We start from the raw sequence: 27,728 nt of genomic DNA, 5'->3' as shown, positions 1-27,728 counted from the left end.
ATAAAAATCACATGAATATATATGTATATATGTGCAAATGTAAGACAGTTGAATGTGTGTAAATATTTATCAATAAATAGCTTTCAGTATGATTATGGAATCATAGTACTTTTTCTTAAATCAATAAAAGTGAAGTGATTTGCGCTGAAAATTTTGGAGCTTTCATTTAAAGCTCAAACTACTGATCTGTTGCTTTCTCCAGACAATACATTAGCTGGAATAAACACTAGTGTAAGAGTGTCTTTGGAGCTTTCATGAGTTTGAGCCAGAATTGAGCATTCTACTAGCCTTCTACATAAAGTGTATATTACAAGTCTCATGAGGAAGAGCCTTTCCCTGAAATACAGTATTTTAAAAATACAAGTATCTGTAGTTAAAAGAAATATAAATCTATTCTCATTCTAACTTACAAAATGGAGGTAAAAAAGATCAACTTGGCAATCGGTGATAATTATAAATTATGATTCCTTAAGCCTTGTATTTCATATCGCTCCATGCCTGAGGGGTATGTGTGTGTGTGTGTGTGTGTGTGTGTGTGTGTGTGTGTGTGTGTGTGATATCAAACACTACCAATTAACTACCAAGAAGCCAGAAGTGGTGGTACTATGGCTTAAATGGTAGAGCTCAGAGATAGCACCCAGGCCTTGAGTTCAAGATCCAGAACTCTCTCATACAGTGTAATGGTTTTGTTTTCAATCATTATAGCATTCATTCAGTTGGGTCATTTGAACATTATGTAAATAAAGGCAATCAACAAAGTATGCCTTATGATGAATAACTTTTTATAGATAACATAGGTGGATTTGTTTAGGGCAGCCCTATCTAAGTCAATGGCTCTGATACATTTGTGTAAAGGCAGTCTATATGATACCTTGACTGTGACTTCTATCATAGAGGATGAGATTCAGTTATATAGAACATATTCTATAATACGGAATATTAAGTTTTTCTAAGAATGAAAGTGTATAATCATATATGCACATGTGAAGATATTCATGTTGCCTTCTAAGAGTAAATTGTACAAAAATCAATTTAAATGTATCAATGATTCTTCAAAATTACATTTCTTTAAGCCTTAACTTTTCTCAACATATTCTTCAAAATAAAATCAATCCTGAGAAAAATGCATGATTCCCCCATTTTATCTTATCCTGTAAGTACAGAAAGACAGTTAATAAACTTTATAAAGGATTTTTTAAGGGAAAATGAAAATGCATAAGTAGACCTTTAACTGAAACCAAACACCTCACAGCAAATATTCCTCAAGATTCCCTTAAGATACTGTTTAGTTCAGCTATTCTGGGTTGATAAGTAGTAGACATTACTAATGGCCTTTGTCTTGGTATTGTTATATCACCAGTAGATATGTCAGTAAGTATTACCTCCAGCCCATCTCCCTATACTCCAGGCTGGCCCTCTTTACAAATACTCTCACAATTCCCTCAGCCCTGCTACTTCCAATAATGAAATTAACTCTTGAAGGTATATAACCTACCAAACTACAGCAGACTTAAGGTGAGAGCATGACCCAGACCATGTTGTCAAACTGTAGCCATGTCAGAATCACCTGTAAAAACCTAGTAAAATACAAGTAGCTGGGCCAAATACAATTTCTTTAATTCATTTACTTATTTTTGTATGTCTTTTTTAAAGTATTGATTTATATTTTTTGTCGGCACTAGTGTTTAAAATTGGGCCTCACCATCATTCAGTTTTTGTGCTCATGGTTAGTTCTCTGCCACCTGAGCCATCCCTCCAAGCTCTACTTTTGGCTAGTTATTTTAGGGAGAGTCTAGCAGACTTTCCTGTCACACTGACCTTGAGATATCAATCATCTGAGTAGCTATGATGACAGGCATGAACCATTAGTATCTGTACTAGAGTTTGTGGAGGCCTGAAAACCTGCCTTCCTTATAAACTACCAGTCTGCCAAATCCATCAGAACACAGTCCATGCCTATAAGCCAATCTTTAAAAAAAAAAAATTAAGTCACACACACACACACACACACACACACACACACACACACACACACTCATTGGCAGGTTTTGAAATTGAACTTCAAAATACCCTGAAATACACAAAGTGAAATCAGGTGTTTAGGCATGCTCAAGGAAGAGTGCAACAAAAAAGGTCTGTGGTCAGAAAAAAAATCTTTCCAGTAGCACCTTACTTAAGAAAGATTCCCCACAGTATTAGTGCACTGTAATGGTGCTAGTTAAAAGTTTTCTGCTATCTTGTTTAAAGAATTTTTTTTACAGTTCATTCCTTTTCATAAAATTTTACTACAAAGGTGATGTACAGAGGGGATAGAGCTACATAAGTAAGGTAATGAGTACCTTTCTTTTTTAATAGTTTTAACCCCTCCTTCATTTTCTCCTGCTTTTCCTCTGACTCCCTCTCTCTCTCCCCACCCAAGTTGTAAAGTTAATTTGCAACACAGTGACTAGTAAGTATCACTGTTGCATTATATCACCTTTTGTCCAACCATTTCTGTGACTCCCTTTCCTTTTCCCCAAACAGATAAATTTATACACAAGACAATGGGTACAGAAATCCAAAGCAAAGACAACATGGAATAAGCAAAGGAGAAAAAGAAAGAAAGAAAGAAAATGCAAACAGTACACTAAAAAAAATACCCTCTTGTTTTCATTTCTTGGGGTTCATTTCCATAAGCAATATTCACATAGCTATTGAGCTATTGTGATCCTATGCTAAGACTATACTAGACATATTCTAGTTATTACAAATGAGGGAGACAATGCAACCTATTTGGGGGGTGGGAGGTCTGTTTCACTTCACTTAACCATTTTTTTCCCAAGGCTTTTCATTTCCTTAAGAATGGGGCAATATTATTCTTTTTGATGGAACCATAAAATTCCATTGTGTATGTGTTCCACATTTTCTTGATCCATTCATCTACTGAGGGGAGACCACTACAAGGAAATCAAAAACTCCATCAAGAGACTGAATAGTGGATATGGGAGAGACACAAGATCCCCGAACAAAGTGGAGAATTTATTGTTAATTTTTAAAAAATTTCTTCTTGTTTTTTTTTTCTTCTCTTCATTGCTATTCTATCTGTGGTACTTCTTTCCTACTTCATTTTCTTCAGTCCACTGATTCCTAATTGTTTGAGAGTTAGACTGCATTTGTTTCCATTTATTTATTTATTTTTAAAAAGTGTATTTAATTTTTAATATGTTTAGTTGATAAGCATAACCCCAACAATCAAATCAAACTTAGTTAGATATTAATACTTAGTACTATGACATTGGTCATGATAATAATCGTTTGACTGCAATGGGAAAAGTTCTGAGTCTTTTGCTGTGCAATGCAACATACGTCATTATTAAGGAATGCTATTCCCATATCCCTAATTTCCATATTCCATGTGTTCTTAAATCATTTCTTTTTTTTCAAATTTTTATTATCAAACTGATGTACAGAGAGGTTACAGTTTCATACATTAGGCATTGGATACATTACTTGTACTGTTTGTTACCTCATCCCTCATACCCCCCTCCTCCCACCCCCTTTCCCTTTTCCCCCCATGAGGTGTTCCATTCACTTAGACCAAACAGTTTGGCAAGTATTGCTTTTGTAGTTGTTTTTCTTTTTTTACCCTGAGTCTCTCAATTTTGGTTTTCCCTTTCAATTTCCTAGTGAAGCCACCAGCACAACAATGTTCATCACAGCACAATTTGTCATAGCTAGAATCTGGAACCAACCCAGATGCCCCTCAGTAGACGAATGGATCAGGAAAATGTGGTACATATACACAATGGAATTTTATGCCTCTATCAGAAAGAATGACATTGCCCCATTTGTAAGGAAATGGAAGGACTTGGAAAAAATTATACTAAGTGAAGTGAGCCAGACACAAAGAAACATGGACTCTATGGTCTCCCTTATTGGGAGTAATTAGTACAGGTTTAGGCAAGTTACAGCAGAGGATCACAAAAGCCCATAAGCTATACCCTTATGAATGCATAAGATGATGCTAAGTGAAATGAACTACATGTTATGGAAACGATTGTTATATTACAGTTGTAATTACCTTCAACATACCATGTGTATCTGTAGCATCTATTATAGATGATGTTCTTGTATCACCTTCCTGTGGTTGTACCTACACTATCTCTCTAACATTATCTGAGTATATTGGAAACCATGTATTTGTTTCCATTTAGGCTGTGTCTAAGTGGCTCATCCTGTTATCCTATCAGTTCAGATATTTTATTGCTCACAACAGATTTCTTCACTGGATACAGCTATATATAATATCTATTCCTGAACCACAATACCCCTCCCCAAACAAAGAAAAGGAGAGGTAGTTAGGGGAATACCTATCTGATTTTGAAACTTCAAACGCTGTGCAATTATGGGGCTCTGGGTTGGTTTTTGTTTTAAAATTTTGTTTATTCTTGATCTTCTAGGCTGGCAATAAAAGTGTGAGATTTTTCACAATCTGAGCAGTTCACCATAGTCCCCAGTCAGCCCCGAGGTGAGCAAAGATACTCTATGTTGGTAGATGTACTAAAATTATTTTGGACTTAAGACTTTTCAGTTAAAAGAGTGTTTATCAGGTGTAATCTTAAACCAAGCAATGGAGCATCTGTACCATCTACAGTGTGATAAAATACTTCCCTAAAGTTGGAGCTTCAAGAATATCTGAGGCTCTGTTAGCAACAAGGAGGAATTCCAATAGTGAGGCTTATTGCTTGCTACATGAAAACTCTTTCCATAGGCATATACTGTCTGACTATAATGCATCTTCTGGTATAGCAATATCAGGTTGAGATAGCATGTAGTCTATGTAAGAGTAAGAACACAAACTAAAATTAAACAAAGTAAATACAAACAAATTGAATATGCTTTTCCTGACTGAGGCTCTATCACTTGAGCCATGCCTCAAATCCATAAATTGAAAGTATAAAAGAAAACTTAACAAAAACGTGAAAACAAAAGTGCACTCTTTTTTGCTCTTATTGTTTGAATTAGGTGAGATAAAATTCAACTAAAAAGTTTGAAGAGCACAGAAATTCATATTTGTTAGATTTATAGAAAAGTGAAAGAACTGCACACTAGATTTGTTCTCAAGTTACCATGGCCCAGTGTCAATGTAAGTGAACCATCACTGATAATCATTAGCTAGACCTGTCATTAATTCAGCTGTCCTCGGTTTTAATCTAATATCTTTTGATATTATAAAATCACTTTCCATTTACTAAACAGGCATTCAGTTCCTTGTCAGACTGTCCTGACAATTTTCACAAATATGTTCAGGTAATGTAGCAGAATTGTTCCTATTCAAATTTAATCAATGTTTTTTTCTTCTCTTTTTTTTTTTTCATGACTGCTTGAGCTAAAGATTTAGTTGAAACTAAATAGGGAACCACAAATTTTGTAAATCTCATTTAAGACATGTTGCATAGGGTGTGGTGTTTGTTAAACCTGGTTAGGTAATCTTAACACAATTTGAAATTTATGTCATTTAGCCATAAGGCCATGTGAATAAAAACATATTAAATAGTAAGCGTAATATATCATATGTCAGATAATACATTAATATATTAATTTAATAATATTAAGTTAATTTATTAATATATTTAATATATTAAATTAATATAATACATCAATATATTAGTTTAATTTGATTAATTAATATTAATATTAGTTTAATATATTGATGTATATTACTTTAATATTTTAAATTAATAATATATTAATGTATTATATGACATGATATATTACACATAATACACTAATATTCAAGCTTGGCTATTGTAAATATTGCTATAATAAATATGGCTGCATATGGGGCCATTTTTGTATTCTGAGTTATATTGCTTTGCATAGATGCCCAAGTGGCAACTCTGGATTGTAGGGTAATTCTATTTTTAGATATTTTTACCAGTCCCTGGCTAGAACTCAGGGCCTGGGTGCTATCTTTAAGCCTCTTTGTACTTAAGGCTAGTGTTCTACCACTAAGTTGCAGCCCCACTTCCAACTTTTTCTGTGTCATTTATTGGAGATAAGGATCTCACAGATTTTGCTGGCCATGCTAGCTTTGAACCACGTTCCTTAGAACTCAGCACCCTGAGTAGCTAGGATTACATGTGTGAGCCACTGCCACCTGGCCTATTTTTAGTTTTATGAGGAAACTTCACAGTGGTTGGACTAACATGTTCTCCTAGAATCCTTGCCCATATTTTGGTTGTTTGTATTGTCAATGGTGGCTATTCTGAAAGAAATGACAAGAAATCTCAATGCAATTTTGATTTGCATTTCCTTTATGACTAGATATATTCAACATTTCTTCATGAACTTAATGGCCTCTTCTTCTAGAATTGTCTGTTCAGTTGTTTATTTCTCCACTTATTAATTGGTGTATTGCTTATTTGAGTGTTTCTTTTCAACTCACTATATGTTTATTAATTCTTGTCACATATGCTGCTGGCAATGATTTTCTGTCACTGGGTAGGCTGTCTCTTAATGCTAATGACTATTCCTTTTGATGAGGAGAAGCTTTTTCATTTAATGCAATCCCCATTTGTCTATCTTTACTAATAATTCCTGTGTCATTGGAGACTATTGAGGAAGTTACCGCTTCTTATGTCATAGTATTCCATTGTTTAACTATTTTCTTCTTCCATGTCTTTCCTTAAGATCTTTGATCCATTATGAGCTGATATAAGTACAGAGTGAGAAACAGGGACCCAGTTTCCATCTTGTTCTTGGAGAAGTGCAGGTTTCCTAGCATCCTTTGTTGAAGTGATTATCTTTTCTCCAAGAAATATTTTCATTTTCTTCATCAACTATTAAGTGGGTGTAGCTGCATGGATTTATCCTTGGGTCTTCTATTCTGTTTCATTCATCTTTCTGCTGTGTTTATATGAGTATCATGCTATTTCTGCTACTATGGCTCTGCAATATAGTCTGAAGTCTAGATGCCACTATCATTATTGTTTTTTGTTTTTTTTTTTTTTTTGGCCAGTCCTGGGGCTTGGACTCAGGGCCTGAGCACTGTCCCTGGCTTCTTCCTGCTCAAGGCTAGCACTCTGCCACTTGAGCCACAGCGCCGCTTCTGGCCGTTTTCTGTATATGTGGTGCTGGGGAATCGAACCTAGGGCCTCGTGTATCCGAGGCAGGCACTCTTGCCACTAGGATATATCCCCAGCCCCTCATTATTGTTTTTGATGTTTGTTCTATCACAATATTCTTTGGCCCTTTGTGGCCTTTTCTGTTTCCAAATGAATTTTAGGATTGATTTTTCGACATCTGTTAAGAATATATCTTTGATAGAGCTTGCATTGAATTCTTTATCTGTGACAAATGATAACCTTGATCAGGATTGACTACTTAATTACTTTTAGTAGCATAGCTACTTTTATAATATTAATTATGCCAATCTGCAGCAATAAGAGTTCTGTCCATTTTCTAGTGTCTTCAGTTTCCTTACTTAATATTTTATAGCTTTACTGTAGATATCTTTCACCCTTCTGGTTAAAGTTATTCACCTCTAGATCTAATAACATTCCATACTGACACTATTATGAAATATCAACATACAAACACCAGTTGTTGTTTTTTGTTTTTGCTTTTTTGTATATGAACACTGAATAATCTGAGTGAGAAATATGTAGAACAAATCTATTTGAAATCACTCTCAGTAAATAACACTCTTTCAGAAAAGTTTTAGGTTCATGGCAAGCTGATGTAAAAAGCTACAAAGATTTTTCTTATATGTCCTACTCCTACACTTGCATAGCCCTTTCCTTTATCAGCATTCCCTCTCTAGAATGGTGAACTTAATTAGAGTTGATAAACCTACATTGACATATCTCTATAATCTAAAGTGTATAGTTACATTGGAATTCAGTCTTCCTGCCATACATACTATGCATTTGGAGCAATTTATAATAATAATATTTACCTACTCTTGTAGCACCATGCAGATTTGATTCACTGAATGTCCTCTGTACTACACTGATTAATTCCTCTTTCTTCCACTGTTTCTTCTTTTGCCTTTCCCAGGATCTTTTGAACTTTGAATCAGTATATTCCTTTCTAATCAGTATCTGTTACTCAGCAGTATGAACCTAAGTTTGTTTTGCATCATTTTAGGTCAACATAGTTGGGTTTTTTTTGTTGTTGTTTTTTTTTTTAGTAGTGATTATGTTCTATTTTCTGAATATGCCTCAGCGTTTCCATTCATTTGCCTACTCAAAGAGATCTTTGTTGCTTCTAAGCTTTAGAAATTGCATATTGTTGCAAACTGTCCCTAGCCAGGAACAAGGCCAGGAGCAAAGCAATGATGGAGATCACACCGCGGAATTGGTTTAGGGTTATCAGGGGACCTGCTGCCTCACTCCAGCAACAGATCCAGAGGTTCCCATGAACAGGGCTTTTACTCATTATCAAAGAGGAGAGTGCCTGAAGAAAACAAGGTAGCCATCTGTAAGAGATAAGGGCACTTCAGTGGGAGGAACAATCCTAGTATTAGTGACTTCCTGAAAATAGGATGTGAAAATGAGCAGTAATCAGCCAATTTGAATAGGCCACTTTCAAGCTCCAAGGTCCAGTGAAGACCAGGATTATCATGAGGGTGGAAACAGTGGCCACTGTAATGCTAAGCACAATAGGTCTTGTCAAGATCGCCGTCAGCATTGCGAGGGACAGAGAATGGTGTTCCAAATCTCTAAGGCCGACCTTATGGCTATGCAGTTACAGGTTCCCACAATATATAAAACTGCTCTTAAAATCCATAGGCATGTTTCTATGACAACAGATATTCAAGGCTCCAGTGTTACTCATATGAGTATGAGATTCTACTGGAGTCTTGAAGTTCATTCCCTTAGGTACAAAGTTACTGCAGTTGAAATTTATATAAGCATTGCACAGTATTTAGGTATCTTACATTTTGATATCTATTAATAATGAAATATTTGACATTTTCTTTTGTTTTTTATTTATCACACAGCTAATTGTTAGAAATGAAATTTCAGAATCAATTTATATTAAAATTTTAAGACAAACATATTTTAATTTGAAAATTTTAAATTTCACACTGTTTCTAGCAATATTATGCATATATTAATTTCAAAATAACCTTATTACCCATACGCTTATTATATGATGCAACCATTATACTCCTTGGTATCTTTACAAAGATGCTGAATAAAGATGATTTTTGGAGTAGTTTTATGCAAAATTTCTAAGCCTGGAAGAAACTAAGATCTCTTTCAGTACACAAACTAAAGGCTAATATAGGAAGCTGGGGACTGTTGAATGTAGAACAGGAACCTTTGGCTGCAAGTAGGATCTCAAAAGATGACTAAAATAATGAATGCATATAATAATTGGCATGATTCCTCTGTATAGAGGAATGCCAAGATGTAGGAAAAGGTAGAACAGTCAGTCAAAGCAAATAGTAAATATTAACCCTCAAAAGGAATTAACTAAGGCCTATTTAGAGTAACCTGAACCAAAATGGTTATCAATAAAAGTGATAAAATTTTTTAAGTGATACAAGACAATATGTTGGAAATTTATCTGTACAATGGACATGGGGGGCTGGGGAGAAGGAAAGGTGGGAGAAAAATGAGGGAGGAGGTAACAAGTTTGACAGGAAATGTACTCACCACCTTACATATGTAACTGTAACCCCTTTGTACATCATCTTGACAATAAAATTAAATTCAAAAAATAATTATTTACTCCCCTATGACCCAGCAGCCCCACTTTTGTGTATCTATCCAAAAGACCACAAACAAAATCACAGTAATGCCACCAGCACTACAATGTTCATCGCAGCACAATTTGTCATAGCGAGAATCTGGAACCAACCCAGATGCCCCTCCATAGATGAATGGATCAGAAAAATGTGGTACATATACACAATGGAATTTTATGCCTCTTTCAGAAAGAATGACATTGTCCCATTTGTAAGGTAATGGAAGGACTTGGAAAAAGTTATACTAAGTGAAGTGAGCCAGACCCAAAGAAACATGGACTCTATGGTCTCCCTTATTGGGAATAATTAGTACAGGTTTAGGCAAGTCATAGCAGAGCATCACAAGGCCTAATAGCTATACCTTATGAACACATAAGATGATGCTAAGTGAAATGAACTCCATTTTATGGACACAATTGTTATATCACAGTTGTAACTACTTTCAACGTCCCTTGTGTATATGCAGCTTCTATTATTGATGATGTTCTTGTATCACCTTCCTGTGGTTGTACATACACTATCTCTGTAATCTTATCTGAGTAGATTGGAAACCGTGTATACTGGTATTGGATGCAGGAAATTGAAAGGGAATACCAAATTTGAGAGACACAGGGTTAAAAAAAAAAAGACAAACAACTACAAAAGCAATACTTGCAAAACTGTTTGGTGTAAGTGAACTGAACACCTCCGGGGGGGGGGGGGGGGAAGGGAAAGGGGGAGGAGGGAGGGGGGTATGAGGGACAAGGTAACAAACAGTACAAGAAATGTATCCAATGCCTAACATATGAAACTGTAACCTCTCTGTACATCAGTTTGATAATAAAAATTTGAAAAAAAAGAAAAAAAATAAAGCCATACTTATAACCAGAAAAAAATAAAAATAATTCTTTGATAACCTCTTTAATATTTTTATGGTACTGAGGATTAAACACAGGGTTTTCTGCTTGCCATGCAGGCTCTCTACCACTTGAGTCATGCCCATAGTCCCTATTTGCAATGCTTATATTTTAGGATAGGGTATCACTTTATGCCTAGAATGCAACCATTCTACTTGTGCTTTCCACAGCACTCAGGTATTGTGCTTTACTTGTTCCTGCGTTTTCAAGCACTTGCCACTGCTTTCTGCTATTGAGATGGAATCCTAAAAACTTTTTTTTGCTCAGATTGGCCTCAAACTGTAACCTTCTAATTTCTGCCTCCCAAGTGTCTAGGATCATAGTCTTGAGCCATAGCATCTGGATATAACTGTTTCTTATGCCAACATTTTATTCTTAACATGACAAAAATCAAACATTTGACAAAAGAATATGCATGATGAAAAGATAAGTAGATACCACTGTTTTATATAACATGAACTTGGTAGTATTCTAGGTGGATCCAATAATTGATTCCTGATAGCTGCCTGTGAAGTGGGCACAGTGCAGATAATGTTGAGCAAACACTACAATGAGCCTGGAGGGAGGGACTATTTGTGGTTACTAAATAGATTTTAATGCAGTTAGAAAAAAAGAGCAAGCAATTTAAAAGATGGATACAGATATACCTTACCTAAAACTATTTCCATTAAAATAGAAAAGAAACTACCATGCAGTTACTAATGGCACTATAAAAAATAAATATCAATTATCTAGCTATAGACATTCTTTAATGTTCTAAAACATCATGTTGAATATGGTAAACACAATTTTACCTGTTAATTTAAAATAACCCAAAGCTGTTGAAATCACATCAGTAATCTCTCCACAAAATGCATGTCAAACATTATTGGAAAAGTGAGTTTGTATAATGCCATGCTGAAACTCAGAAAAACATGTAAATTTATTTTGACTGTTCTGTACTAGCAGAGTTTATGTATACTAATGTTTATGTATACTGGGATTGTGAAGTAGCCTCTATAGAATAAAACTGGGAAGATTATGGAGATTATGCCAGTGGGTCAAGCCGGTAACCCTAGTTACATAAGAGGCTGAGACATGGAAGATCTCAGGTCAGAGCAAGTGTGGGTATGAAAATCCATGAACTCTATCTCTATTCAACTGGTAAAAAGCAGGTCAGGAGGCATGTCTCAAGTGGTAGAACACCAAGCATGCTGACTAAGCATAATTGCATGATCCTACAATTCAAACCTGATTTTGATTATCTATAATCTATCTATCTACCTATCTTTTCATCAGACATAGTATGTCTATCATACATCTCTCAATTACCTTCCTTTTCATTCACCTATTTTTGTGCCCTCCACCTTTCATAGATGACCCTAAATTCTATGAACAGAAGTTTAAGTTGATTTTCCCAAATTGTAATTCATGCTTTCCAAGAAACATAATATATTTTTGAGTAGTGTATTGAAATGAAAATAAATGTTGATTTTAGTGCCATTAGTCCTGAAGTGTAATCCAAATTTTACCTCCTACTTAAGAGCCACGTGACATAGGGCAAGATTGTTAATTAACTGAAACTTGAGTATATCCTATTGTAAAGTAGCAGTAATAATACTCCACTTTTCTATTTTAAAGGTTACTGTGAAAAGGGATGAGATTAAAAATGCTCATGAAATTAGTTTGTAAATTGCAAAGATTTTTCTCTCTACTAACTCAGACTAATTTAGTTGAATTTTTCCAGGAGAACAATGAGCAGATAGTAATTTTTAGTGTGAGATTATGCCAGGATCAAGTTGTGTAACACTGATAATTCTGGGGACAAAGGAACAAAGCTGGGAAATTTCAGAAGGTAAATATGACCTCATAAGATCATGATGAATTTTCCCATATTTCTCTAGGACAAGAAAAGCTTCACATTTGCTTGTAAATTGGAATATTTATTTCAGCTCATATGTAAGTGACTAAACTCACAAATTACCCTAACTGATGTGTACAATGATTTTTCCATATTATTAATGCATTTTTGAGTTCCTAATTCTCAGCTACATTATGTCTGTAAAACACATTCTTCTCACCTGCCTTTCTTCTTTCCCCTTCTTTTGTCTTTTCTTTTTATTTAATAAATAAGCATTTTGGTATTTAATATTTCTTATGTCACAGTAAAGAGGGGTTATGGGGAAATACTGTGGGAATATAGGTAACAGATAGTGATTTGATTGTGAGTGCTAATCCTTTTTAAGCAATATGCATATAGCAAGCCTAATACCTCATGCCTGTAATCCTTGCTATTCAGGAGGCTAATATTTGAAAGACAATTGAGGTCAACCTAGAAAAATCATCATGACAACTCCATCATCAACCAATAAAACCTAAGTGTTTTGATATGTGTTTTCATCACAGATTTGTGGAAAGCACAAACAGGTGAATTTTCTTATGACTGGTCCAGGTCTGCCAGTACATAAACTGGGACCTCATTAAAAAAAAAAAATAAGTAAGGGAAAAATGCTGAAGATAAGTGCAAGGCCATGAGTTCAAATTACATGGGGGTGGGATGGGGTGGGGAGGAAGAGCTAGAGAGACAGAGATAGACACAAACAGAGCAAGAAAAAAATTTTTTCATTCTTTAGTACATTAAAAAAATCCTGTTTGCTTTTATAAAGTTTTAAGCAAAGAGTAATTTTAGTATAACCAGACAAATAAAGGAGAAATGAAAAGAAGAGATATACACTTCCTGTTCCTCATGCAGGATATGAGAATAAAAGACTCAAAAACCTTTGAAATAGCAAGATTATTTTTGTGCTTCTAATGTTCAACAAAGCCCTTTTCAGTGTGTAATGCAGCTTCCTTCACAGACTATGCTTGACTGAGAAAATCTGTTTTTTCCTCATGCTTCCAAAGTTTCACTGTAAACTATTCAAAACATCTACATAAAGGGAAGGATGTTACACCTTCCAAAGTATAGGTGAACCATTTTCTGCATTGCATTTTTCCCTTCCAGTATCCTATGATACCTGACTGGTAAACTTTTCTTTATGGCTCCCATTTAAAAAAACAACAACAACCACAAAACTTGAGCACTTATTAGTACCACAGACTGTACCCTGAACACAGGGTGCTTCCCCAGGTAGCTGGTTCCAGGCTGTTGCTCTTGGAGATTCCTATCTGTGGCTCATACAGTGTACACCTTAGTCACAGGAAACAGTCTTAGAATGCTTAAATCGTGGATGATATTGCATATGAAACCCAGCCATTCTGTGCTGTTCCTGTTTACTGCTGAGGCTAACTTACTGTGTGCCACCTCATATCCTTGGATGTCATCAGCTTTAAAACATATCACCAGGGCATCAGCTTATCCCCCTTCTTTAGCCTGTCTTTCTCCATACAAGTGCATCTCCTATTGTAACAGAGAAGTAAACATGGCCTCTTGGCACATGCTGTTTACTATTTAGCTAAAATTACAAAGTTTACTACTGGTAGAGTAGAAAATTCTTTAACCATACTAATTACAATCTTTCAGATCCCTGGCATTGGAGGCATCTGTTCTTTAAAAAAAAATATATGCCAAATGGTGCGGGATTTATAGTGAGCCCTTAAAGGAGAGTCATGACATAATCCACCCTTACCACCACCCCCCCCACCACCCCCGGGCCTGGTTCTGGAGCTAAGCAATGCCATTCACAGCCAATCTTACACCAGGTCACAGACATCCACTGGAATGATGATGGGCCCTTATAGAGATGGAAGTTTGCATGTGACTGCAGTTTCACTTCACAGTTGGACTTGGCCTGCCCCAAGAAGTCTGGTTTTTGTTGTTGTTATTTGTGCTGGTTATTTGTGCTTGATTTCAGGGCATAGCTTTTGTGCTCAGGCTAGCACTCTACTACTTGAGTCATAGCTCCACTTCCCATTTTTTGGTGGGTAATTGGAAACAAGAGTCTCATGGACTTTTTTGCCTGAGCTGGCTTTAAACTGTGATCCTCAGGTCTCAGCCTACAGAGTAACTAGAATTACAAGCGCAAACCACCAGTTCAAGGTGGCCCCAGTATGACTACATTCCAGGATGTAGTCATACATGACCAGACTGAAGGCATAACCAAGCTACTCAAACTGGCAGGCAAACAGCCCCATCTCATCACCAATACCACTGTGTAACCTCACAGATCTGCCACATGGGAAAAAGCCATTTAGGGTTTTTTCCTAAAATAGAACAAAAAGGAATAGGGCTTGTTTGTAGATGGGCAGACTTAGCATGGTGTTGCAAGCTAAATACTGAGTGAAGCTGTATAAAAATCACTGTATTAGATGGTGATCCTAATAGACATCAGGGAAGAGAAAATTATCCTCACTTTCTAGGTATGATTAATGCATCTAGTTATCTATTTTGTGTAAAAATAAATGACATTCGAGAAGAATGAAAATGGACTCATAAACAGAAGTGAAAGACTTGAACTGTTAGGGAACTGAAAAGGAGCAATACCAGAAAATAAGGATGATGAACTTCGAGGAAAGGACAAGGAACAAGACCATTTATATTTTAGTAGTTATTTAGCAATGTACTGTGTATTTAGCACAAAGATGAGCCCAACCACATGACAATAGGACAGATTTTGCCATAGTCAAAGGAAATAATCAGCATCAACTGTGGGAGTTCACGATGGGCCCAATAGTCTCTGAACAAACAAATTGGCCATTTGTTTATGGACTGATGTCCTCTATAGACTTGTTCACCCTGGAGAGGTTTCAGTTGATTTAGAGAGGAATAGACACATTATAGAGATATATTTGTGTTTTCTGCTATGAGACTTCAATAATTTAGTACTCACAAAAATCCTCATAATTCAGAAAATATCCATGGAATCACTCAACAACAAAGAAAGTTCCAGAGAGGGAATATTTCCATACTTGTGCTCCTAATCTTAAATCAGCCAAAACGTTGGTTCAAGAAGGAATAGCTCACTGGCCTCTTATATTATAGCTAGTGTGTCACCTCATTGTACTGTAAGAAAAAACCACCATTTCCAAGATTTGCCATATACCTTACATTTCTGACCAGGGTAAAGTTCTGTGCCATTAGTGGGTAGAAAACTTTATCAGATAAGGAAGAGATGGATTTAGAATTAGTCACAGCCACTATCACTACCAGTTACACATGTAAGGGTAAGATATCCTGTACCTTTCACCCAGAACTATGTGGAATATCTGTATGTTTTCTGGCCATTCTAGGTCCTTTGTTCCAAAAATTTTTGACAGGCAAGGAATTAGTCATCATCTATAAAGGGCAACGGACCTCACCAAGAAGAAGAGACAGTGTATAACTTTTATCTGATTTTTAGTAATTCTACTAAATGTCCCTATATGTGGTTACTGCCAGATTGAATGGTAAAAGGAAAAATAGGCATCATGAGTAAAAAGGTTCCACTTTGGGGATGGAGTCAGGTTAGCTCAGTTTGCAAGGTGTTCTGATCCTTGGAGGTCAGAGCATCATAGTGAGGCAGATCTATAATGGTGAGCAGAGAAGAGATGACACTGTCTGTTACTGCCTTCTATCCATCACAGCAGGAGAACTGATTATTATTCCACAAAGCCTTCTCTAGTTTCCTACTACACAAGACCAGTCCAAATCCTGATGTCCCTTTAAGTGTGAAACAATGGGATTGAATGAGGCTGGAGTAGGTTGGAGTGGAAACTTCAGTTCTCCAGCTTTTGTTCCCTAGTTGAAAGAAGTATCATTTGCTAATGGTTTACGCCAAGAACACTTTTTATAAGTACCGTGCGCTAACCAATTGCGCCACCGGAGCTCCCCAAGAACACTTCTTAAGGAAATTTAATGTAATACAGGCTGAATGTTCTATAGTATTTTTAATAGATATATTGGATTTTCATCTCTCTCTTGAGGCACTTTTTCAATTAATCTTAAATATTTTCTGTATTTTTTTCCTCCATCTTCTCAGCATTCACTGTGGAAATGGCAGCCAAGTTGTTGCCTCAAATTGTATCTATTCTAATTTCCAAAGATCTAGTGAATCTCCTAGCCATTATTATTATCATAAATAACCAATATAGGTAAGACTCAAATTTCCTTTTGGTTATTCCAAGTAATGTGAAATTAAATTTCTTCTCCTCTAGTTTATATATCCATAAAGAGATATATCCTATAGCTATATTTCTATATATCTAGATCTATCTAAATACCTATCTAGATAAGTATATGATCTCTATTTGGATAAAATAGATAGATATAGATAGATATAGATATAGACAGATAGAAAGATCTGGAAATATAGAGATATATAATATTTCTCTATATATAATATATAATAATATAAAAATATAAATTTCTAGATAACGATTTATCTCGATAGATCTATCTAGATAGATATATTTATCTAGATATAGATATAGATAGATATCTATATCTCTGTATAGATCAATATCTATATTATAGATAGATCTAGATATCTATATAACTATATATACTATATATAGAAATATATCTCCATATATTATGTAGTAATGAAATGTGAATATGTGCAACTGTTGCATATATGGAGAGTTAAGAGAATTCATAAAAGTTTATTGTTTTTATTTTAATACTTTTTGTGCTGTCACACGTCTGGAACTCAGGGCCTTATTGTTGTACATTGGCTTTTTTTTTTTCAAGGCTTGTACTCTGTCACTTGAACCTTACCTTCATTTCTGGCTTTTGGGTGACTAATTTGAAATAAAGATCTCATGAACTTCCCTGCTAGAGTTGCCGTGGAATCTTGATCCTCAGATCTCAGCCTCCTTAACATGTAGGATTTCAAGCATAAACTTGTTGGGGATTAAATCTCCTACTGCTCCAAAGGAAGTCAAGCTAATTATTATCAAATTTAATTATCTTTAAGCAGTTGTACAGAGGGGTTTCAATTCAACATAAATTTGTTTATTTTAACAATGAAAAATTATATTGATTTAAGTTTATTATTTGAGTAGTTAGATGAAATGGTAGATAACCTGTTATATCAAAATAAGTTTGAATATATATTTATATGACTGAAAACCACAGGAAAGAGCCACATAAGAAATTATAACACTTTGAATATATTAGCTCTAAGTTATTGAAAATTGGCAAAGAGGAAGTAAGTTATGCAAACCTACATAGTGATTTTTACTGACCAAATTAGTTTCATAGTTACAGTATCCATAGTAAAATGAAATTGTTAGTCATTTACCTACATGTTACTGTGTGTGAGAGACACGTTTTTGAAGAAATGTATGAAAATATATTGAAATGCAAAAAATACCAATTATGTGTGGTTTGTAATTTAAGATCACTGTGTGTGTGGGGGGGAGGGTGTAATGTGTAGTGTTTGCTGGTCCTGGGCACTCTCTCTGAGCCTTTATATTCAAGGCTAGCACTCTACCACTTGAAATGTAGCTCCACTTCTGGCTTTTAGGGGATTAATTCAGATTATGATTTTATAACTTTCCTGCCCTGTTTTGTAGAGGTATGGCACTCAGATCTAAGCCTCTTGAGTAGCTAGAATTATATGTTGAGCCACTGGTGCCTAGCTAGTGATCACTCTTCTTAATCAGGTTAGCAATCCTCACATAGTGTGATTACAAAGAATGTTCAACCAGCACATGCATTAAGTTGTGCTATTGTCAAGTAGAATATTTCAAGTCAAGACAAGAGGCACATAATAGGTGCTCATGGTTTATTCTTGTCATTGAAACATTTAGTGAGCAAACATAAGCATCAATCATAAGTAATCTAAAAATATTTCACTTTGTGCTTGTGAAATACTCTCAGTCTACTTTTCCCTTTCAATGGAGAATTATATTTGTTATTTATAAGAAAGAAGATGACATCCTTCTAGACCTTTACAAATATTAGCTCTGATTTTTTGCAAGAGGCCTGTAGTAAAATTATTGATATAATTAAGTAAAAATAATATACACATATCTTACAACTAATAAGTAGGAATAAACACAAATCTGTCCTTCCCATAGCTCAAATATCTTTTTTCAAATACTTTCCATAGTTCAAATATCTTTTATCCAACCTGACTCTTCATTATTCAGTAATTATTTCCCTAACCAAACATCAGAGAGCCATTTATTGAGCATGACTATAAAAGAACATTTTATTGCAAATGCTATGAGTTCTTTCTTAAACTACAGCACATAATCAGAATCCCATTTAAACCCAGACACTAAGCCTGGGAGGGCAATTTACTAAGTCACTCAAACACAGGTTGTCCTGAATCATCACTTTTTCATAATAATACTGATGCAATTTTAAGCTTTTTTTGCTCCTCAACTTAAAAAAAAATAAAACCCTCCCTATAAACTAATCATTTGAATAAAATCTGCTGCTAGAATTAACTCAGTGCTTTCTAAATTCTACTGGTTTTGAGTTCTACAATCAGAAGGATAAAAGCCTGCCGAACTTAATTTAAAAGACAGATTTGCAAAGCTGGCCACTACAAGTGGCAGAGATATAGATGCAATGATCACTGAAACATATTTGTTTCAAATGTTCCATACAACATCAAGGATTCTTCAGTAGCAGATGATTGAGCAATATAGTCCACTAATTAATTTCTCAACGAATTAAGTGATGTTATCTTAGGGCTCATGTTTGCTACCTAGGCACTTTACCACTCGAGCCATGATTCTAGTCCTTTGTGATTTTGTTATTTTTTCATACAAGATCCATATTTTCTTTCCTAGCACTAACCTCAAGCCATGCTCCTCCTACGTTAGGCCTCCAGCCTAGATGGGTGACAGATATGGCCAGCACATGGATTTATTGATTGAAAAGAGATATTATATAGGCTTATATCAAACCACCATATTCCTGTCTACTTCACATGCAGCTGGAATTATAGAGTGAGCCAACTTTCCTTGTTTCCATGAGTTTCAAATTAAAAGGTCAGTAATATTTCACAAAGATCTGTTTCCATCTTGCAACACTGTGAATCTTCAACAAGAAGCATAAGCACATCTTAACTTCCTTTTTGCCCTTTATAAATTTAATCTGTTTAAATACTAAGCTTTTTAAGAAAATCAGTTTCTGTTTGTTAGTGTGTGTGTGTTTGTGTGTGTGTGTGTGCATGTGTCTGCATGTGTATGTATGTTAGAGCTACAGAGTCACATTTGGTAGAAAACAGACTAGATGATCTTTTTTTAGAAAATCCACAGTTCTGTATTTATTATTACATCTCTCATTTTGTCTCCAATCATGTGATTTTTTTTTTCTAATCATGGTGCTTGAACTCAGGGCCTGGGCACTGACCCAGAGCCTCTTTGTGCTCAAGGCTAGCACTCTACAACATGAGCCATAGCACCACTTCTGGTTTTCTGGTAGTTAGTTGGAGATAAGGATCTCACGGACTTTTATGCCTCAGATTTTAGCCTCCTAAATAGCTAGGATTACAGGTTTGAGCCACCAGAACCCAGCTTCTTGTGAAACTTTTAAGCAAAACAAAATTAAGTACAGCAGCCCTTTGTATTCATGGATTCTACATCTGCAGATTTGACCAAATAAAAATAGAATCTATTTTTAAAACTTTGACATTTCTCCCTGTCATTTTTCCTCAGAAAATAAAGTATAAGGACTTACATTGCATTTGCACTATATGATTTGCACTCTATCAATTATTACAAGCAAACTAGAGATAACTTACAGTGCACTAAATGATATGGAAAACACATGTAGATAGTATAACAGTTTCTTTAAGGGACTGGAGCATCTGCATATTTGGGTGTCAATGGGGAGGCCAACTCTCACAGATATCAAGGGATACTTTAGGTTGTCAAATCTACTTAATTTTCACCAAACTAGAGCTTTAACACTTCATTATCTCAATGCACAAATTCATATGTGCACACACCCACACCTATACCCCCACAGTGTGTGTGTGTGTATATATGTGATATATACATAATTGTGATGTATATATGTATATATATATATATATATATGTCACAATTTGTATGAATGTGAGTAGCAATAATGGAATAAGACGGAAACAACAAAAAATAACAAAATTTGATGAAAGCTTAATCCCTCCTTTGCTCATATCCTTAGGTGATATTATAGTCATTCTCATATTCATTTCTTACTAGTTTAATTCTACATGCCTAAACATCAATTCTGGATAAAGAGATTAGTGTTAATATCCCTGTCAGGCTCCACTGCAGTCTCTTGTTTTATGCAGAGTTATGTTTCTCACTCTTGGCCCTCAAACACAAGTCTGCTAAATCAGATTATTTAAAGAAGTGCTTCTGAAAGAAGGTTCCAGGATGAACATTACATAGAACTCTGGTAAACTGTAGCAAGAAATACTGATTAATTTACAGTTTGAATTTTTAAAAATTACCTTCAATATGAAATAATTGAAAGTAGGTAACAAAAGAAACAAAGTTTAATTCTAATTTGAGAAGTTTAACCAATCCAATTTTATATAGTATATATAAAATCAAATAAAAACCAGAAGAGCAAGGGAGTGAGCAAGAGAGCGAGAGAGAGAGAAAGAAAGAGAGAGAGAGCACATAAGGTCTTATGCTTACAAGAGAAACAGCACCTTGGAACTCTTTAAAATACCCAGCCCATAACAAAGACTCTTGGAAATGGAAAAGTATAAATATAACCGCTATTAACTTTCTTTCAAATTTTACCCTCGAAATACTCTAAAACTCAATGTTGACTTAAAGAGTCAAAAAGATTATGTAGATTAAGATATTCATGAATTATACATGCTATTGGTTAACAATGAACTTAATTCTGAAATGCAATTATTTAAAAGCTAGATTATGTCTTCTAATTTTAAAAAGACAAGCCAGAAGATGCAAAGGAAGATTTCTAGTTGATATTATGTTGTTTCTTATTGCATAGAACACATGTTCCTAAAATTAAGGTCAACATACATTGGCACAGGTTTTACAAACTTCAAAAGATAATAATTATAATTTACCTTCAACAAAAATTAGTGACTTACATACAATAAAAACATGAAATTATTATATTAACTTTTAATATGATAGATTAAATGCATAAAAACTTGACTTTTTACGTTCTATTTTTTGTCTTTATATGTCAGAGATGATCGTGATTAAAAAAAAACATTTTTACATGTACTGACTCTTAGATTTCCTCTAACAAGAAGCTATTTTAAGTATTCTAAACCATAAACACTCAGTTTCAACTATTAAAGCATAAAAGGGAAAACCCAATCAGAATACAATAATTTCGATTAGTAAATGACCCTAGGGAGTTTATTCCCTCAGCCTTATTGTAACTATTAGAATTTAGGAATTACTTTTGACACAAATGAAAAAAAGGCATTCCTTTCATCATTTTAAAGCAAAATACTATTGTTTAATTATATTTAAAATCATCAAGAAACACAAATGTTCATTTCTTCAAATTCGTCCTTACCCATCAATGCAATCTATACCTCAGCTGGAGTGACTGACCTTCCATAGTGTAAATTCAATATAATCAAGAACACACTGGATCTATGTCCTGTGTATCAGTTCTTTGTGAAGTTCCATCCTTGTTTGAGCCTTCCCTTTCACTTATCTGGAGTGTCTTATAGTTGTGTCGATAAACGGAGACTACTTTTCACCCTGATATTCCTGTGACTTTTTCCTTTATGCACAGTTTCTCAGGATCTCAGACAGGATAATGTGTACTGGAAGAGACATCCTGATGATATATAATCTGTGCTTCATCTGGCTCACTGAGCCTACTCACACATCCATGAATTTTCTGCTCTCAAGAACTGCTGCTGGTCATTTCTTTTCTGTCGCAAACTCTCCGGGGTAATTTGCTATTCTTAAAATCAACCTAAAACCCTCACTGTGATTTCTATCAAAATCTGGGTCATAGTTACCCACAGATATGATCTCTCATATCATATGCCCTCAAATTCTGTCATTTTTTTCTTATCCAGAAATGTTTGTCTCTATAATTTCACCTCTTGCTGTCTAAACCTAAAGGCAACTTCTGTGAAACTTTCCTTCAACCTGGAAGCCTAACATCTAAAAAATGAGTGCAGAGCTTCCGGGAAGACAGCAGAGGAGCAGCAGAGCCCTAACTGAGCTCCCTCTGACATCGCAGTTTTCACACCCCATAGAAACTTTTACTCCTAGAAAGACAGCCAGAGTAAGTTCTAACAGTACAGGGATTCTGGTCAGGAAGAAAAAATAGACTTTGCTCATCTGAAAACACAGATTTGAGCTCTGGGCGGCATCCTGCCACCGCACAAGTGCCAGCGCCCACACAGCGCCCAGCACAGTGACCCGCACTCCGCACGGCTAAAGCACACAGCATAGACCAGGGAGAAATACTCCAGACGGCAGCTGAGCACAGACGACCTGAAATCGCAGAGAAAGCGTGAGTACCCCACGAAAGATATTCTCACTCGCGCCCACAGAGGAGCTTCTGGAAGGTAGCCCTTCCCCCAATGCCAGAGCAAAGCGCCATCTTTGCCACTGGCATAGGGTCAGACCAGATTGGAACTAAAGCGGGGCTGGGGAAAGTGAGGACAAAGGATCCATCTTTGAAAAGGGTAAGAGGGCCCAACCAGTGAGAGCCAGCTCCGCCAAGGAGAACGCCCCCTGCCCAGGCGGGAGGCACATCCTGGGCCACAGCTTAGCCAGAGGTGCCCTGCACTGCCCGCCGGTATTTCTAAATTTAAAGCGAAAGTGGCGAGCAGCTACCAGCAGCACGGAAACACCTGACGGGGGAACAAACAGTTCCTGAGACAGTTAAATGGTCCCGTCACAGAGGAAGCCCAATTCCCAGCCTGAAACAGAGCTGCATTCCATAGCCACCTCTGCCAAAGAGGTGGCCCCGGCCAGGAAGGAGGAACCTCCCCAAGGCAAGCAACTCTCAGCTGGGTAAACCAGGCCAGAGGTGCCCTGCCCTGCTGAGTCCACAGCCTATGCAAAGCCACGCGTTAAAGGCCAAGGTCCCACAGCAGACAGAGGAGCCACGGTTCCCGAGACTGCTCATGTCGCCATCTCCAGAGAAGGCCCAAGGCCTACCCGCAAGCTGTGCGAACCACAGAGACCCAGGTCTGCACCAACAGGGGAGAAGGGTCAGAACAGATCCACCCCCTGCAAACTGAAAGCATGTCAAACCAGCCAATCAGGAAAATAGACTGCAGACCATCTCAAGGAAACCAGAGACTGGGGAAAGACCACCCAAACAAGGAGCACTCCATTTTTTTTTCTTTTCAAACATTTTTTAAACTTTAAAAAAAATTTTTTTTTTAATTTTTTCACTTCTGAAACGTCATTGTTTTGTTTGTTTTTTTTCTTTCCATTTTTACCTGTTTGTTTTATCAAGTCTTTTTTTGTTTGATTGTTTTGGTTGTTTGTTTTTCTGGATTTTTTCCTTTTTTTTTTTCTTTTTCAAATAATTTTTCTCGGTTTTGTGTATCTGTCTTCCAGTATTTTTACTTTATTTACCTCTTTGTGTTCTCTTTCTTTAAAAATTACTTTTCTATGAATAACACCTCCACTCTTTTCTGCTAACTCTCCATTGTTTTTCATTTTAACCTTGTTCTTTCTACTGATTCTACTCTGCTCCACATTTCCATGTCACTGAAACTAAACCAAAAAATCACCCCACCCCAATACATTTTACTCTATTCTCTTTGCTACCTCTAAATTTTCCTCCTGACTTACTGCCAAGACCTACAGGTTCCATTGACTCCTGGTTATTGGATAGAGGGTATCCCTGCTTAATCCGAGTGAATCAAAGGGGTTCATAGAGAAAGCCAGTCCTAAAAGAACTTAATATAAGAACAAGAATTGCTCATAGGGTTGTAACAGTAAATAAGTAACTACTGAATACAGGGCCCAGGATCGGTTATTATATTGAAATTGTATTCTTTAGGAAAACCAAATCTAATTTTATAGACAGGTATACAAGGTATCTGGATATAATTGTGAACTTATAAGATTTACACAACAGTGCTTGGTAAGGGCTGCTTTGGGTCTTAAACGGTGCTCACAGGTGCTTGTACATGGGCATTCCCAATCCAAATGGACAGAAGAAACACAAGAAAGATGGCAAACAATGGAGTCTTTTCTCCCACTCAAAACAAGCAGGAAGCAGAGCAGTCAATCAAAGACATAGAAGAGAACCCTCAAAATGCTCTACAAAGTCTACTGATAAACATGTCAAATGAAAAGTTTGAATCAATACAGCAATCTTTCTATAAAGTAATAGATTAATTCATGGCCTCAACAAATAGAAAGATAAATGAAATTCAAGATTCAAATGAAAAGATAGCTACCCAGCACTGAAAACCAAATTAATGCAGTAAAGAAGTCCATGCAAGACCTAAGAGATGACATGGAAATCATCAGGAAAGACCAGTCAGAAGGAAAAGAGATTCAAAATCAAGTAGCTACCCTACAGTCCTGACTAACTGAAGCAGAGGATCGAATATCAGGAGCTGAAGACTCCCTAGACCCTATGGAGAAAGATAAAAAACAATACAAATCCAGTCCAATCAACAAAACAGATCACTACAGGAGATGCAAGACACGATCAGGAAGCGCAATTTAAGGATAATAGATATTGAGGAAAACTTGGAGAAATAAGTTAATGGGATAGGCAAACTATTTAACAGAACATAAGCTGAGAAATTCCCAAATATCCAGAAGGATAGGCCTATACAGATACAAGAAGCATTTAGAACCCCAAACCAACCAGACCAGAATAGAAGATCCCACTTACACATTGTGATCAAAACAAGATCAGTAGAGTACAAGAAAAGAATCCTTAAAGCTACTAGGGAGAAGAAAAGAATCACGTATAAAGGAAAAGCAATCAGAATTACCCCAGACTTCTCAGCAGAGACCATGAAAGCAAGGAGAGCCTGGAATGAGGTATACCAAACACTATATAAAAGTAACTACAAACCAAGAATACTGTACCCAGCCAAACTCCTATTCATAGCCGAAGGTCAAATAAAAGTCTTCCACAGTAAGGAAAAACTGAATCAATAAATCTCCATCAAACCAGCTTTACAGAAAATCCTCAAAGATGTACTATACAGGAAAAATAATCGATCCCAATACAGACAGAGAAATGAACCCTAAGTAGTAAACATCAGATCAAGAAATGGGAAGACACAGCTTTTAACAAGATAGTGATAATGAAAGAACAAACGATAATCTCCCAATCCTAACTCTCAACATTAATGGACTTAATTCTCCAATCAAACAACATAGGCTAATAAGTTGGATCAAAAATCAAGATCCATCTTTCTGCTGTCTTCAAGGGACACATCTATCCAGCAAAAGTAAACATCTTCTAAAAGTGAAAGGCTGGAATCAAATCTATCAAGCAAATGGCCCCCATAAGCAGGCTGGAGTTGCAATCCTAGTATCAGACAAAATTGACTTCAAATTAAAAAAGGTAAGAAGAGACAAAGAAGGTTACTACATACTAGGAAAGGGATCTCTCCTACAGGAAGATATAACCATCCTAAATATCTACACCCCAAATGCAGGAGCACCCAACTTCATCAAACAAACACTACTGACTCTAAAAACACTCATAGACCCAAACACATTGATAGTTGGGGACTTTAACACTCCACTATCACCTCTGGACAGATCAACACGCCAAAAACTGAACAAAGAAACCACAGAACTAATTAATTGCATAGACCAACTAGACTTAACCAACATCTACAGAATATTCCACCCAGCAAGGACAGAATACACATTCTTCTCTGCAGCACATGGAACATTCTCCAAAGTAGATCACATCTTAGGACACAAAGAAAATCTGTACAAATTCAGAAGTATCAAAACCATTCCCTGCATTCTCTAAGACCACAATGGAATAAAATTAGAGCTCAACTCAAACAGTCACCACAGAAAATCCTACAATTCATGGAGACTAAACAACACACTGCTGAATCATCAGTGGGTCATTGAAGAAATTAAAACGGAAATTCAAATGTTTATGGAATTCAACCAAGATGAGGACACAAAGTACCAGCTCCTTTTGGAAACAGCAAAGGCAGTACTCAGAGGAAAATTTATATCTCTGAGTACATACACCAACAAACTGGAGAAACAGCAACTCATAATTTAAGGAAGCACCTTACTTTCCTTGAAAGAGAACAACAAGCCAAACCCCAAGTCAATAGACAGAAGCTAATAATTAAAATCAAATCAGAATTAAATCAATTAGAGATGAAAAAAACCATCGAAAGAATCAACAAAACAAAGAGTTGGTTCTTTGAAAAAATCAACAACACAGACAGACCCCTGGCAAACCTGACCGAAAAACGAAGGCAGCACACTCAAATAAACAAGATAAGAGATGAAACAGGCAACCTCACCCCAGAAATAATCGAAATTCAGAAAACAATAAGGGACTATTTTGCAAATCTTTATGCCAACAAATTCGAGAACTTGGAAGAAATGGATGATTTCCTAGAAAAATTTCCTATCACCAAACTCAACCATGAAGATTTAAACCTTCTAAACAGACCCATATACAGTACTGAAATAGAAACAGCAATAAATGATCTCCCATCCAAGAAAAACCCAGTTCCAGACAGATTCACTGCAGAATTCTACAAGGCCTTCAAAACAGAACTCACACCAATATTTCTCAAACTCTTCAATGAAATTGAAAGAGAACGTTCATTACCAGACTCATTCTATGAAGCCAGTATAACCCTCATCCCAAAAGTAGGCAGGGACTCATCACAGAAAGAGGACTATAGACCGATTTCCCTGATGAACATAGACGCAAAAATTCTCAACAAAATTCTGGCCAATCCAAATCAAAGCAGAGCATCACAAAGCCCAATAGCTATACCCTTATGAACACATAAGATGAGGCTAATTGAAATGAACTCCATGTTATGGAGACAATTGTTATATCACAGTTGTAACTACTTTCAACGTGTATATGTAGCTTCTATTATTGATAATATTCTTGTATCACCTTCCTGTGGTTGTACCTACACTATCTCTGTAATCTTATCTGAGTATATTGGAAATCGTGTATACTGGTATTGGAAGTAGGAAATTGAAAGGGAATACCAAATTTGACAGACACAGGGTAAAAAAAG

General features: G+C 36.0%; 1 protein-coding gene across 1 annotated transcript in view; it reads right to left on the bottom strand.

Annotated features, from left to right (window-relative positions):
* Positions 1 to 27,728, bottom strand: part of Sntg1 (syntrophin gamma 1) — a 739,717-nt gene that overhangs the window by 22,490 nt on the left and 689,499 nt on the right. The gene's annotated exons all lie outside the window — the stretch shown is intronic.

This window comes from Perognathus longimembris, chromosome 12, assembly GCF_023159225.1.
Source record: "Perognathus longimembris pacificus isolate PPM17 chromosome 12, ASM2315922v1, whole genome shotgun sequence".
Classification (NCBI taxonomy): Eukaryota; Metazoa; Chordata; class Mammalia; order Rodentia; family Heteromyidae; genus Perognathus; species Perognathus longimembris.
The sequence above is the reverse complement of the archived record's forward strand: the minus strand, read 5'-3'. Positions and strand labels throughout refer to the sequence as shown.